The sequence below is a fragment of the Oryctolagus cuniculus genome, chromosome 5 (genome assembly GCF_051225735.1).
Source record: "Oryctolagus cuniculus isolate XC-2025 breed Fujian yellow rabbit chromosome 5, ASM5122573v1, whole genome shotgun sequence".
NCBI lineage: Eukaryota > Metazoa > Chordata > Mammalia > Lagomorpha > Leporidae > Oryctolagus > Oryctolagus cuniculus.
This window is the reverse complement of record NC_142871.1, coordinates 138,144,744-138,159,971: the sequence shown is the minus strand read 5'-3', so window position 1 is coordinate 138,159,971 and position 15,228 is coordinate 138,144,744. Positions and strand designations below refer to the sequence as shown.

At 50.4% G+C, this 15,228-nt stretch overlaps 1 pseudogene; it reads left to right on the top strand.

Moving 5' to 3' along the window:
* The first annotated feature begins 2,074 nt into the window (after nt 1-2,074).
* On the top strand, nt 2,075-2,760 carry LOC149126705 (butyrophilin subfamily 1 member A1-like; annotated as a pseudogene).
* The last annotated feature ends 12,468 nt before the right edge of the window (nt 2,761-15,228 follow it).

Here is a 15,228-nt window from a genome sequence, read left to right as displayed (position 1 = left end):
TGTGTCCTGGGAGCAGCCAGGACACAAGCCAGTGCTCACATGGGATGCTGGGGCTGCAGGCTGGGGTGCTACTAGCTACTCCACAGTGCTGGCCCCACCTATTTTTTTGTAAGAGCAAACACCATCTTTACTATGAATCAAGTTTTTCCCATGGTGAGTTCACAAATACACAAATGTCTGATCTCTAGTTATGAATACGAAACAATTCCTACATATTTCTTGTGAAAATTAAGTGAATTTTATGTTGGTATTTATTAAACAGTACTTTCTGTGCTATACTCTCAAAAGTGAATCCTGGTTCAGTTTTCTCCTCTGTTTCCTCCCCTTTCCTTTTTTCTCCTCCTCCTCTTCCGTTACGGTACAGAACTTTACAGTTTGATTGACAACTAATGTCTTGGTGAAAAACAAAACATTCACTTTTCTTCCAGAAGTTACATCAAGCAGCCCCGCCATTTGATGTGATTTCATTTCCTGTCAAGCAAATCAGTTAAGTTAATATTGAGCCTTCTGCTCCCCAGGAATGAGCATGGAGGTGGAAGGGATGCAGTAGCCTTGGACAAATCCGGGAGACATTTCCTGTGCCCCCCCAGGTGCTCATGCTGGTGAGGTGAGGCTTAGCTGGTCCTGAAGCCCCTGTGTTGTTGTCAGCTGAGGAAGGGCAGGGCAGGTCCTGTCGGATCAGTTGGGGCGCTGTAGATGACCATGTTCCATGAGAGTGGAGTTTGTGGTCTGGGAGACTTGGCTTTGAATGGCAAATTGATGCACTGTGTCCCTTTTTCCTCTATCCCAGACCTTCCCTTGCCCACTGGCTCTCTGGTCCCCTCTGAGTCCCTGCATCTCAGACCACACTGCGTGGGAATTTCTGGGTCATGTCTTCCCTGTGTTCAGGTTCCAAGGGTCCTCGTGCTCTCTCCTGGTGCCTTCTCCTGCCAGTTCTGCCCCGTGCTGGGTGTAGCTCCCAAGCACACGTGATTGTAGGAGGTTTCTATTTGCTGCCAGAAAGATGACCTCTGCCTTAGTGCCTTCCACCACACACATTGACTGTCCTACAGCTCTGGGTCAGAAGTCTGAGACAGGTCTCACTGGGTTAAAACACCTGCAATTCTACATTCCCCTCTGTCAGCTCCTGGATTTCCCAGCATCTGACCCCACTTGCACACCTAAGTTCATGGCCGCATTCCCCTGTCTTCAAAGACAGCAAGGTACACATCTTTCAACTCTGGTTCCCTCACTCTATTACTTTCTCTGGCCACACACACCTTGGCAGGCTGTGTCCTTTCAAGGTTCACATGATTAGATTGGGCTCACCTGGATCATCCAGTGAAATATGTTAACTTCAAGGTCCTAATCTTTATGCCATGTGCAAAGCTCCCTTTCCCTGTAGGTGACAGAGCCACAGATTTAGGGATTAGGACAGGGACATCTTAAAGAATCATCTTCCAGGATCACATCAGCCAGTTGTAGCCTCCTCTCTCCACCTGTGGGTACAGGCAGCCTGCAAGTTCAGCCTAGTCAGTGCTTCTGATGTAAATAGAGGGGCTGGAAATTTTGATCCCCCAGTTTATTCTTAAGAAAACCCGGCTCCATGATGATTTGTGTCTAGGGATGTGAAAAGCATAATTTGAGAGTGAAACCTGGGAAATGCCTTTTCTGTTTGGTCAGTGGCCAGCCTCTCAGTCTCTGGTGTTGAGCTTTATGGCTTGGCAGTCACACAGACTGCCATGTGTGTGTGTGTATGTGTGTGTATGTCACAGTCCATCAGCTGAATGTCTCCCACACATTTTCCATAACACTGCCCCATCAGTGTTTCAGAGGAGCAGGTGCTGGGCTGACCCGTGCATTCTGTGCAGACCCCTGATATGTAATGTGTGATCTCTTGTAGACTGGCAGAAGGAACAGTTCCAGGCCTGTGAGTGACTTCGTGTTCTTTCTGGGTGCTCCTCCTGTGGCCCCCATGGCTCTGGCCTCCCCTTCAGTTCTCTGTGCTGGTACAGATGCTGGCACCATCAGTGGTGGTGGGATAGGGCTAAAGTGACAGGATTAAAGCCAGGCTGATTGTCAAGGTCTCTGTGACATGAGTGACCCTGAGAGGTCTCCTGGTTCCTCCTCCTGCTTGGAGGCCACAGGCTTGCCTCCCAGGGCCCTTATCTCAGGGGCCTTGCCCCTTCCCCATGCAGTTATGTGGGTCTGGGGTGGCTGTGCATCCTTGCTGTGGGGCAGGAAGGGAACTTGCATGATTGGAAACTCTCTCTGCAGTTATGTCACTCTGGATCCAGATTCTGCCCATGTCAATCTTGTCGTCTCTCCTGAAAAGAAGAGTGTGAGCTGGAAGAACATCCTTGTGGGCTCTAATGACACCTGCAGTGTGTTGGGCCTTGAGGGCATCATGTCAGGAAGATATTACTGGGAGGTGGAGATGAAGAGTTGGAAGTCCCCTAAGTGGGCTGTGGGGGTCTGTAGGGAGCACATGAAAAGGAAAGGCAGATATCTAGAGTCCCCAGATAAGGGGTTTTGCATTGTGGGTGGCTTTCACAATAGCTACTTTGCCTGGACTATGCCTCAGCAGTGTCTATCCCTTAGGCAGGATCCCTGCAGGGTGGGGATTTTCCTGGACTACAGTGAAGGAGATGTCTCCTTCTACAACAAGACTGACGGCTCCCACATTTTCTCCTTCCCCCCAGCTTCTTTCTCTTTCCATACTTCTAGCTCAAGGGAGACGTGACGCTGAGCATCTGCTCCACAGAGGGGGGGGGGGTCTGAGGGGCTCCCTGTGCCCCTTAGCAAGTCTCCTTCTTTGGAGGAGGCTGTGAGGCCCCCAGGGGAGGGGCTCAGCTCAGGCTCTGGAGTGGATGGAGCTCCCCCAGGGGCTGAGTCTCCATTGCTGCCCTGAGCCCCATAGGGGCCCTCACTGCCCCTGACTCCTCAGTGAGACTCTTGCTGGGGCTGCAGGCTCCTGGGACAAAGTCTCTGGGCCAAGTCCTGGATGGCCCAAGAGCTTTCTCATCTTGTGATTAAGAGAACTGCTGGTTCACGCCTGTGTTCAAACAGCAGAAGATGCAAGTTCACAGCTGTTTGACTGGTTTAGGATAGGCTGAATTTTACTATGGGAATTTGTTTTTTGTCTCTATTTTCTTGAAATATATTTAAAATTATCTTTGAACATGAATTGGGCTAAAGTTTGCATTACTGTGCCCAACAAAGTGGGGTTGAATTATGCAGCTTGAATCTGAGCAGAGGGCCTAGATGTTGAGGGGGTCCCCAGCTCTGTTCTGGGAGGGTTTGTTCTATTTGACTACAGAAGTTGGCCATCTGAACATTTCCATGGATATGAGTGACTGATGGATTTTTAGGGGAACAGTATATAATGGTCTACTTCATTTAATTCCTTTCTGGAATGGAGGACACACACATGATTTTCCACACTTCAGTAATTTCTGTTTCCAGTGAACAAACTGCTGTATCAATTCAGGGAATCTAAGGGGAGGGCTTGGAGTCCCTTCTGTGTCAACACTGCAGCTATGGGAAGAAGAGAGCTGCTAGCAGGGTAGTAGTGGATGCCTGAGTAAGATGAAGACGAAGACGAGAATTTCCTGATGCAAGTTCAACTGCAGACAGCTCTGACCGTGAGCCTGGTTCTAGTTACTCAGTGCATTGCCTGTTTATGATCCAAGTCCAGTTGTCACAGTGAGTGGAAAACCACAGCAAACAAAATGAAGCAGGACTGTTGAGGCCTCAGATTCTTCCAGCAAGGAGACGTTCATTCTTCCAGATAAAACACTTTGACCAGGAAGGGGCAGGTGGAACAGGGGTCCTGATGCTGCTTGAGACCCCCACGTCCCATGTTGGATGCCTGGCTGGGTTCCCGTCCTGGTTCTACCTTTGATTCTCAGTTCCTGCTAATGCTCACTCTGGGAGGAAGCAGTGATGGCTGAAATAATTGGATTCCTGCCGTCCGTGTGGGAACCTGGATTGAGTTCCTGTCTCTGTATTCAGCATTGTCCAGCAACTGTTGTTGTTTGCATTTGGAGAGTGAACCAGTGTCTGGAAAATCTCTGTCTTCATTTCAAATAAAATGAAAATAAAGAAAAAATTAAAATATCTGACTGGCTATCAATTCTACTGAGGGTGACAGACATGAAATGAGCAGTGGAGGAAGGAAGTGGGGGATAGAATCTCTGGCCTTGTAACCAGTTATACCAATAAGGAAGGCAGTAGCTACTATGGTTTCAATATTTGTGTTGCCCAGCTCATTGGGGATTTTAGTCTTATAAGTCATATAATAACAGTAGTGAGGGGGTGGAAACTTAATCAAATTACTGTGTTGAGGACTTTGTGAAGTAATGTGATTGGAACAGGTTATAAGGGCAGAGCCCCTGTGATTGAATCTTGGTGGATTTATGGGGGTGGGAAAGGGAGCACATGGACACAGAGAGACGTGGGTGATGTGGCCATATTGTGATTTTCAAAGGTGACCCCTATGAATGTCTGCACTGTGCTCTTTGGTCTTTGGTTCTCCAGAGCTGTGAGCCAAAATAAACCACTCGTCTTTGTAAAGTTACTCTGCCTCAGGTATTTTCTTATTGCAGCAAAAAACTGACTAGCCTTTATCTTTGCTTGTCTTGTGTATGTCTTTGTATATAGTAATCATTTTCTCCCTCTCTCCTTAAATTTATGGTATTATATGTAAATTGTTTAAGATTGGGTTTATATTATAATCTTATATAATGTATGTTTTATTATTCTCCTTTTTACTTGAAGGAGATAGAGATAGAGATAATGATATATATATATATATATATAGAGAGAGAGAGAGAGAGAGAGAGACAGAGAGAGAGAGAGAGAGAAAGAGAGAGCAATCTTTTGCCCACTCATTCATCCCCGCATGTCTGCAGCATTTGGGGCTAGGCCACGCTGCAGCCAGGAGTCAGTGACTCCATCTTGGCCTCCTCTCCTATGTAACATGACATCATTGTTGTCATGATGCTGGATCAGAAGCAGAGTAGCCGGGACTTGAACCAGTCACTGTGCTGGGGGATTCTGTTGTCCTAAGCTTGGCTGCACTACAGTGCCACCCTTCTGTCTTCCTAGAGCTTTCTTTTCCTCTTTCGTAGTGAACCACATTTCTCTAGTTAATAGTTTTTAGGTTACATTTTCCCTGTTCAGGTGACTGATGTGGTTTCCGTCTCATGAGTGGACTCTGCCTGATGTAATCCTCTAAGCCACAGTGCAGCCCAGAGGAGGGGCTGAGCTGCTCACACCATGTGGGAAAGGGGATCTGTGGCACTCACACATTTATCAAAATGCCTCACCCCAAGAGTGAGACCATACACGCGTGCTCTACAGGGTCCTTGCTTGGATTTTACGTATTCTCAACATATTCATGTATTAGCTGTCCTATTTATCCTCATTCCATTTTGTATGTATCTTTATGACACTATTACTATTATGACATGCATTAATATAATGACACACAATACTATTGGATTATCTATGTGAATACTTTCTTTGAAAGAGACAGAAAAGGCAGGCATGCAGATGATGTGATATTATTTACCAAAAACAGGAGTGATCTCTTTGTTTTTTAAAATATTTAAAAATATTTATTTTTTTTACAGAAAGGCAGAGGCAAAGAGATAGAATGTGTGTGTGTGTGTGTGTGTGTGTGAGAGAGAGAGAGAGAGAGAGAGAGAGAGAGAGAAAGGAGAGAGATAAGGAGAGACAGAGAGAGAGATCTTTCATCTGATGTTTAAGTCACCACATGGCCTCAACAGCCGTGTTGATCTGAGCTAGGATCCAGGAGCTTCCTCCTGTTCTCCCATGTGGGTGCAGGTGCCCAAGCACTTGGGCCATCTTCTACTGCTTTCCCAGGCCATAGCAGAGTGCTGGATCAGAAGTGGAGCAGCCAGGGTTCAAACCAGCACAATATGTGATGCTGGCAATGTAGGTAGTGTCTTTACTCGCTACACCTCAACTTGGGCCCCTGGAGTGATCTATTTAGCTAAGTGCACCAACTGCCCTTATAGCTTCAGAAGCAGTGATTAAAACCATCACTCCTGTAACACTTAGTCAGATAGATTTGCATGTCATCTCGATGTACATTTTGCAATGAATTTATTTTGGAATTTAGTATTGATCAAAGGTACCAGGTGCTTTTCTGAGGATCCCAAAGCCTATAGTTTTGCTGCACCATACAATATTTGCTACTTTCTCCCTCTTACTCAATGTATTTATTTTAAATTTTTATAAAGATTTATTTTGTTTATTTGTTTTTTTAAAGATTTTATTTATTTATTTGACAGGTAGAGTTATAGACAGTGAGAGAGACAGACAGAGAGAAAGGTCTTCCTTCCATTGGTTCATTCCCCAAACGGCCGCAACAGCCGGAGCTGCACCTATCCGAAGCCAGGAGTCAGGTGCTTCTTCCTGGTCTCCCACATGGGTGCAGGGGCCCAAGCACTTGGGTCATCTTCCACTGCTATCCCAGGACCTAGCAGAGAGCTGGACTGGAAGAGGAGCCACCGAGACTAGAACCAGTGCCCATATGGGATGCCGGCGCTGCAGGTGGAGGATTAACCCAGTGTACCATAGCACAGGCCCTATTTTGTTTGTTTGAAAGTCAGAGTTGTCTAGATAGAGGGAGGGAGGGAGAGAGAGAGAGAGAGTGAGTGAGCAATTCCATCCATTATTTCACTCCTCAAATTGCCACAGTGACTGGACTTGGAGAGGCCGGAGCCAGGAGACAGGATCTTATTCCTTGTCTTGTATGTGGCTCCTGGGAACAAGCACTTGGGCCATCCTCCAGTTCTTTCCCAGGCACACAGGCAGGGAGCTGGATCAGAAGACTTGAGCTGGAGCTATTACAGGATGCTAGTGTTGCAGGAGGAGGCTTTATCCACTGGGCCACAACGAAAACCCCAATGTATTTATTTTCAAATGCCCTTCCTGTTGGACAATAAACAGTCTATTCTTCCAAACACTCCCTGAAGTAGCTCTACAATTGTTTAGTTTCATCATTGATTAGGTAATGGAATAAATACTTTGATTTCTATCTTTGTCTAGAGTCATATTTATGATCTTATGACAACAGTAAAATATTTTCTTGCATGTCAACAGCATAGATGTGGAGTGGGTGGGTGATGATGAAGGCAGAAATAGGAGACTGAGTAGGAACAGGGGCATCTGTGTGGAGAGAAGGACAGAGGGAGAACCTGAGAGAAATGGGTGTGAGGGAGGAACTGTGCAGAGTGCAGGGCACTGGGGAGATTGGGGGAGGACTGCGCTTGGCCAGCACTGAGGGAGCTGGGAGGCTCTGCCCACTGCAGAAACTGACCTGAGATTTGCAAGGGGACTCCTTGAGGGATGAATTCAGGGGTGAGGATGATATCACAGGCTTCTTTCAAAGTGATACATTTTACCTTTTCCTTTGAAAAGAAAGCAGTTATTTTACTTTCATCTCCTTGTAAGGCAGAGCAAGAGGGGAGAGTGAAAGTGAGAATTAGAGAGAGAGAGAGAGGGGGAGAGAGATAGAGATAGATAATGAGAGTGCTCTTTCATCCACTGTCTCACTCCTGAAACAGCCAGTCAGCCAGTGCTGGGCCAGGCTGATGCCAGGCTCCAGGACCTAATTCATCTCCCCCACATGGGTGGCAGGGTCCCAGCACTTGAGTCCTCATCTGCTGCAGAGCAGCCAGGACTCAAGCCAGCTCTCAGATAGGAGTCTTGGGCTTCTGCGCTGTGGGTTATCCAACAATATCACGGTGAATGCTCTTTTTTTCTTTAAATAAAGTGATGTCTTGAGTTTTCCTCAAGTCTGAACATGTGCAATGCTTCTGTACTTGTATCCATCCTCCTTCTTTGTCAGCAGGTGTCTTGTGAGGTGTTTTGGTCCCTTCCTGTTCTGCTGTCCAAGTAACTCATCTTCCTGGCTGAGGTTCAGTCTCCTGTCTCCAGTGTCTTCTTCAAGTATCTTTCCACCACTCTGTGTCCAACTATTCCATTTGGACAGCAAGGTCTCACTCATCTGACTTTTCTCCCTACCAACTGCAAAATAAGACACACCCTTGGCTTTGCATCCACTTCTCACAGTGCATTTGGCCTTGGCACTCCTCACTTCAAAAGGACTCCCAGGGCTTGAGTGATTGACAGCCGTGATGTCACTACAGATCACATCCACATCAAGGTAAGGATTATCATCAGCCCCTCCTGTGCCCCCTCAGTCACTGTCCAGCTCCAGATCCCAGCACGTGGTCATCACCACCCTCCTCTGCTGAGCACGTCCTTGGGGGAGCATTCATGGGAAACACAAGTATCCACTTTCTGTGCATTCAGAGATGTCTGTCCACAGAGCCTTTCCTCAAATGTGCTTGTCACAAATTTTCCAAGAATCTTCCTTCCAGCTCCTCAGCCAGCCCATCACACTATTGGCCACAGCTGTGACCTGGCAAATACTCGCAGGCCTGGGTGTTTTTCCCCCAGTCAAGTGAGCAGTCAGGTGCTCTTCACCCCTGTGCTCACTGACGTCCCAGAAAGGGGCTGCAGTGCTGCCACTGCCCACTGGGTGGTGCCTGCCTGCGGTCAGAGCCATTTGTAAGTCAGGCTGAGCCTTCTCTCCCCTGTCAGGGGATCCTAGGAGCTCCCACGGGACCAGAGGCACAGACTGGGTGAGGAAAGACAATGCTGTGTGAGGGAGGGGGCCATGGGCATTGGGATGTGTCTTCCTGTAACTCAGCTGTGAGTGCAGGGCCTGCTCAGTGGGTGCTGCATGCAGTACACTCTCCCATGTGATGATGGAGTGGGGCTGTGCACACCCTACTGTGCAGCCTCTGAATCAGCTGTCAGCCAGTGTGACAGGGAGAGACAGAGAGAGAGAGAGAGAGAGAGAGAGAGAGAGAGAGAATCTTCCATCCTCTGTTTCACTTCCAAAATGGCTGCAACAGCCAGGTCTGTGCCAGGCTGAAACCAGGAGCCAGGAGCTTCTCCCAGGTGTCCCACGTTGGATGCAGGGGCCTACACACGTGGCCATCTTCCACGGCTTTGCCAGGCCCTTAGCAGGGAGATGTAATGTACGTGGAGCAGATGGGACTTGATTAGCAGTCATATGGGATGCTGGCACTGCTGACACTTTACCTTCTGCATCTCAGAGCCAGGCTCAAAGAAAAATGATATTTTGCAACAAGAGGCATGGTGGGAGCTTGTTGGTGGAGAGGCAAACAGAAGAGTGGAAAACCACAGCTTGGAGTGTGACACTGGGTTCAAATCCTGCCTTCAGCACCACTCACCCACCATGTGACGTTGATCAGAGCAGCTTCCAAGCCTCACTCAGCCCGTCCTCTGTAAGGAAGAGGAATCCTAATGTGGAGGATGTGGTGAGCACTGCCCCAGACCCTGATCAGCACCGGGCACCCAGTGACTGACAAAGAAGCGCAGCCCTTGTAAGGACCGGGCTTTGTCCTCTCTGTCACAGGAGGACGACTGTGGACCTGGCCACACTTCCTGGAGGACCTCCGTCCTGCTGCAGGGAAGGTTCCTGGAGTTTGGTCAATTGGCCTATTTAGTTTGTCCCAGGTTTTGGTTCCTGGCTGACTTGGGGGACTCCTCACTGGGTGACCACTCTGTGTTCCAGTGTCTTCCCAGGGCTACTGGAGGGTGTGGTCGGTGTCCTGAAGCTTTGGGACAGTGGCCCTGAGGCTGTCCCTGGGGGCACTGCTCTCCCAGGAGGTGACCATGGCAGACTCCTCCACCAGTGACAGCCTGACTCCAGGGTCCCCTGGCAGCAGGAGGCCTGTCCCTGGCTGACCTCAGGCCCCCTGCAGTGCCTTCCTGAGAAAGCTCAGGGCTGCCTGCAGGGAAATTTCAGGATCTGTTCTGCTGATGCCAAGGATGGGGCCCAACCTCCTTCCCAGAGATTTACTCAGAGAGCTCAGGGCTGCACACGTGCGTCTCCTGCAGCTCTGGAGCTTCTCTGGGGGCCAGAGGCCGTTCCTCTGCAGTGCAGTCAGCAGGAAGGGGAGGCCTCTGCCTCCAGGCTCCGCGGGAGCTCAGAACCCTGACCTGTGCATCTGCCCCATCACATGCGCACTGACCAGCCTTCCACCTTCCCACCTCCCTGGCTCAACTGACCCCTGCTGGCCCTTCCCCCTCATTCTCACTGTGTCCCAGGTCCCCAGACCATGGGTCAGGACTGCCTGCCCCAGGCCTGCCCTCCCTATGGGCCTCATGGTCCTGCCCAGCTCTGGGGTTGGGAGCTCATCTGCCTTGTAGCTTCTCTGGCTCCCAGGGCTTCACTCTCCTGGCTCCACTCTTGGGGCCGGCAGACGGTCATGACAGGCAGCACTGTGGCTGTGACAGCCGTGCAGGGATTCCTCCTGATGACGGTTCTGGGAGAAGCAGAAGCCACACCAGCAGACGTCCCGGCCAGGTCTCTCCTTGGAGCACAGACCCGTGTGGTAACTCCTCCCCCACTCCCAGCCAGGCATGTAATGGGGAAGACTGCAGAAACACACCTCAACCACGGCCTTGCCCTCCTGCTCCTCTTCACACCCTGGCAGAGCAGCTACTCCATCACCAGGCCATGCTGTGGTCCTGTGTGCCCCACAGCGAATGTGCAGGACATGGAGCCTTGTCGTGACAGTGCTGGGACAGGCGGCATTTCTGGGAGGTGGGATCATGACTCCATTCCTGTCCCTGTGGAAGGACTTTGTGGGAGGGAGCACATCCCTGTGGCCCTTCTGCCTTTCTCCCTGTGAGGCCACAAGTTTGCTCTGCTCTGAATGTCACAGCAGCAAGGTGCTGTCTCGAATCCGGAGAGCAGTCCTTGCCGGACACAGAGCCTGCGGGTTCTTTGATCTTGGATCTCTGAGCTCCAGATCTGCAAGGAAAGAGATTCTACTAAAAAAACCATTTAATTATGTATTTGAGAGGCAGTGTTTGAGAGAGAGAGAGAGAGAGAGAGAGAGAGCAAGACAGAAATCTTCCACCTGTTGGGTCACTCCCCAGATGGCCACAATAGCTAGAGAAGTGCCAGGCTGTAGCCAGGAATTTCTTCTGGGTCCTCCACATGGGTGCAGGGGCCCAAGAATTTGGTACATCCTCCATTGCTTTTCCAGGCACATTAGCAGGGAGCTGGATTGGAAGCGGAGCAGCCGGGACACAACCTGTTATGCACTAGCTTGGACCAAAATGAGTATCTCAGGCTCTGGCCTTCTATTAGAGAAGTATCCTAAGTACAGGTCCAGCATGCTGTGCAGCACAGTGAGGTTTATTTGGAAAGTGAGAAGAACACGCAGGTGCATGGGGGCTTCATTAAGGAGAGTGGGCCAGGAAAGGTGAGAAGGGGAATTTCATACCCTGCTCTGCTTGTCCTGGGGCCACAAGGTAAGGAGAGAGAAAAAAGGGACCCCTCCCCTGAACCAGGCTTCCTATGAGCTTTGGAAAGGGGAGTGATTACCTAGTACTGCCCCCAGGTCCCAGGTAAGGGGAGGCACAGTTTGGGGAGGCGTCATCTGATTGATGATAGCATTGCATGGGGTGGGGTGGGTGTGGCCTCTAGCTCAGGAACTTCTTCTATCTCCCTGACTTTTCCCATGTCAGAACTGGTGCCCACATGGGACGTCAGCCTCACAGGTGGGAGCATAACCCACTACACCACAATGCTGGCCCAGAAATATTATTCTTTATCAGTTACCTATTACATTGTATTCTATTATAGCAGCACAAACTGGCCTAAGACTGGACAGTAATCTAGGAATTCTCTTCTCTACTCCCAGACAGGAGTGCGAGGCTTTGCCCCATCAGGGCTCTCCTGGTCTCTGCAGTGCCTGCCTGCTGGTCTCCCTGCTCCCATTTCTGAGTCAGCTCTCCAGAGGGAAGCCTGAGCGGTGGTGCTGGAGCAGCAGTGGTGCTGTGTCTTGTGCTGAGATTGTGGTACATGGGCAGGTTCAAGGCCAAAAGTTGCAGCTCTGGGTCTGTTCACAATTATCTGTGGGAGGGGAAGTGGTGGCACCGAGTTGATGAAGCTGGGGGAGGGGCACGTGGGCATCACTCGCTATGCTGCTCTGTCCACTTCTGTTTAAATACAGTTAACATATTTTGCTATTGGTACTTTCAATTAAAAAAACCAGAGTGCTTTGCTGTGATAAGGGTAAAATAAGACAATGCACACGATGGTGGGGGTCAGACCAAGTCACCCTTCTGCAGGAATGCTGCTAAAGCTTCTCCCTCTCCCTCAGTAACAATCGAAGGCTGTGGGATGTCGAAGGCCCCATCATGGGCCAGGCACACTCAGCTGCATCAGCACCACTGGCTCCCAGCGTGTGGTCCTCAGCCCAGCAGTGTCAGCGTTTCCCTGAACATTGCTGGAGGTGAGCGTTCTTAGGCTCTACCACCTATCTGCTCAACCAGAAACCCGGAGTTGGAGCCTTCTGGGAACCCCTGCAGGTGATTCCACTGCTGATGCTGAACAGCAGGGCCCAGAGTCAGCCTGGGGAAGCTGAGGGAGGTGGCCTTGGAGGACAAGCCTGGGAGAGCAGGTGCAGGTGTCTGATCCCAGAGCCAGGCAGAGCAAGGTCAAACTGCCCATAGCAGCATCCGTACAGTCCTGGGCCACGAGGCTGAGTGCCCTGTCCCCATTAGTGGAGGAGATGGCGTTAGAACACGACTGTGGGGACCTGAGATCCTGCTGTGGGGGCCTGGTGTGCCGGGAAGGAGCAGCTGTGTGGGTGTTAGTAGGAGCCGCTCCGGGGAGTGGTTGTAGTGCCAGGTCCCATTGTGACAGAGCTGGGGAGGCCAAGTCTGAACCCACATCTGCCGACCCACACCCAGGGATCCTGCCTTCTGATTCCTCCTGCTGTCTGTGGATTCCATCGGTATGTCATATTGGAAGCTAGGAATTAGCCTATGTGTGTGGGAGAGGGGGCTGTGGAAACCAGAACACCTGCAGAAGCCCACCTTGTAAGCAGCCCAGGACTTCACACTTTGACGTCCTGCCCAGACCCTGATGACTGTCCAGGTGGTCTCAGCCCTTCCCCCAGGATAGCTCCCAGGAGAATCCTGTCTCCTCAGCATCCAGTGGGCCCCTGGCCTGATAACACTGAGTGATAAACCACTGCCCCTTCCTCCAGGCAGGCCACCTAGGGGACGCTCCTCTGTCCCTGCCAGGTGGGCTCCCCAGTCTGATGGCACTGCAGGAAAACCTGGGGAGGAATTTTCCCAAGTTACACTCAGCAAACTCTGTCCTGGAGAAGGGGTGGGGGGAAATGTGGGCGACCCCAGCAGTTAGCTGAGCCCAGGCACATTTCTCCCCACCCTCAACTTCTGCTTATCAGGTAAAGTGCTCCCGGGTGTGGCCCAGGCCCACCTGGAAAGCTACCTCCAAGCTGACTGGAGAGGCTATTGGCACCAGTGTTGGTTCTTTCCAATAGTTAGTGTTCCCCTGAGTTAGTTACACCCTTCTGCATGCCCTTTAAAAAGCATACATGGCTGTGAATAAAGTCAGACACGTTCTCTGAAACTTGTCCCTGGTGCTCCTTGAGGGAAGGTCACAGTCACCCTGCTCTCTCAGACAGTGTGGCTTTGCAGGACAAGCCACAGGGATAGAGAAATGGAGGAAGAACTGGATCCTTTTCCCTTATGAGCCCCAGAATGAGTAGACAGCACACTCAGCACTCAGCTCTGTTGAGCCGCCCACTTGGCCTGCCAGCTGTAATCTCTCCATTTACCCATGTAACCTTGCTTTCCCCAGTCTGAGTGCCTGGGCCCTGTCTCTCTGATTCTGTCCCATCCGTTCTGACTGATGCCCCACCCCAGTACACCTTGCTACCTTGCTAAGCACTGCTCTGTCTCACACCTGAATTCTTTCTAGCGTGAAAACAAGAACCCAGCTCTCATCTTTGCTGACAATTAGTGTCCTCTCTGTCCTGTGACTGTCTCATTCTTGTTTAAGGGAAGCAGGTCAAGGTTCATGTATCTGGGAGGCCTTAGGGTTTTTTCTTTAAAGATTTATTTATTTGAAAGGCAAAGTGAGTGAGGGACAGAGACAGGGAGACAGAGAGGACAGAGAGTGATAAAGAGCTGGAGAGAGATGTTCCATCTGCTGGGTCACTCCGAAATGAATGCAACAGACAGGTCTGGGTCAGGCTGAAGCCAGAATCCAGGAGCTCCATCCGGTCTCCCTCGTGGGTGCAGGGGCCCAAGCTCTCAGGCCATCTTCTGCTGCTTTCCCAGGTGCATGAGCAGGGAGCTGGATCAGAAGGGAGGAGCCAGCACAGGCATCTTCGGTACAACAGAAGATGAACTATTTTACACTTGTGAGCAAGTGGCTGGTCACAAGGAGACAGTGACAAGGGGAAGGCAGATGGCTCGCTGTGGTCACACCCGTTCTCTCCCTGTCCCCATGTGTCTGTCTCATCAGCCAAGGAGATCGTGAGTCTCCTCTGGAAAAGAGGCTTTTCTGTGTCTGGATGCCCACAGCAGCCTCAATAAATGCTCACTGCACAGCTACATGTGAGGCTGAGGCCTAGGACTACTCAGTGGGGCACTGTGGCAGCAAGGAAGAATGGTGGGAGATTAGAAAAGCTTTGGTTAGGGGAGTGGCTGGTGGAGCCCAGGCATGGCCAGGGATGCAGTAGGAGGTGTTGATGGATGAGCAGTTTCCAAGAAGAGGGATTCCCTGGCCTTCTCTCTGTTCTCAGAGGAGCAGTGTGGGCAGGCTCACCTGGGAGCCATGGTGTAGGTAGAGATGCTGATATTCGGCTGTAGGGAGGCGGGTTTGCTGTGAAATGAAGACAGGAGCTGACACCACAGCCTGTGAATGATTTCGTGGATTATGTGACAAAAAATGTGCCCCAGGGAAGCTCAGTGTGCAGAAGCCTGAATACCACAAGTGGGGACAGAAACCCAGTCAGGAGGCAGAGTGCCTGGATTATAATTGGATTATAATTGGAACTGTTAAGATTTAACTGGTATTGTCAATATTATAATTAATACTAGTTTCGCATAGGTTTTAGGTCAGCTTGGCCCCCGTAATCATGTATTCCCCCCTGTTCCTAGCAACTATGAATGCCCCTCCCGATTTTGTGGGTTTTGCCTTTATAAACCCTGTTGCTTTGGGCTTCAGGGTTGAGAGTTCTTTAGGGCGTGAGCCCACTCTCCACTGCCAGCAATAAAGGACCATCAAATTTTATCAATGTGTGGAGCTCCTTTGTTTACGCTCACTCAGGTCCAACAGGCCGA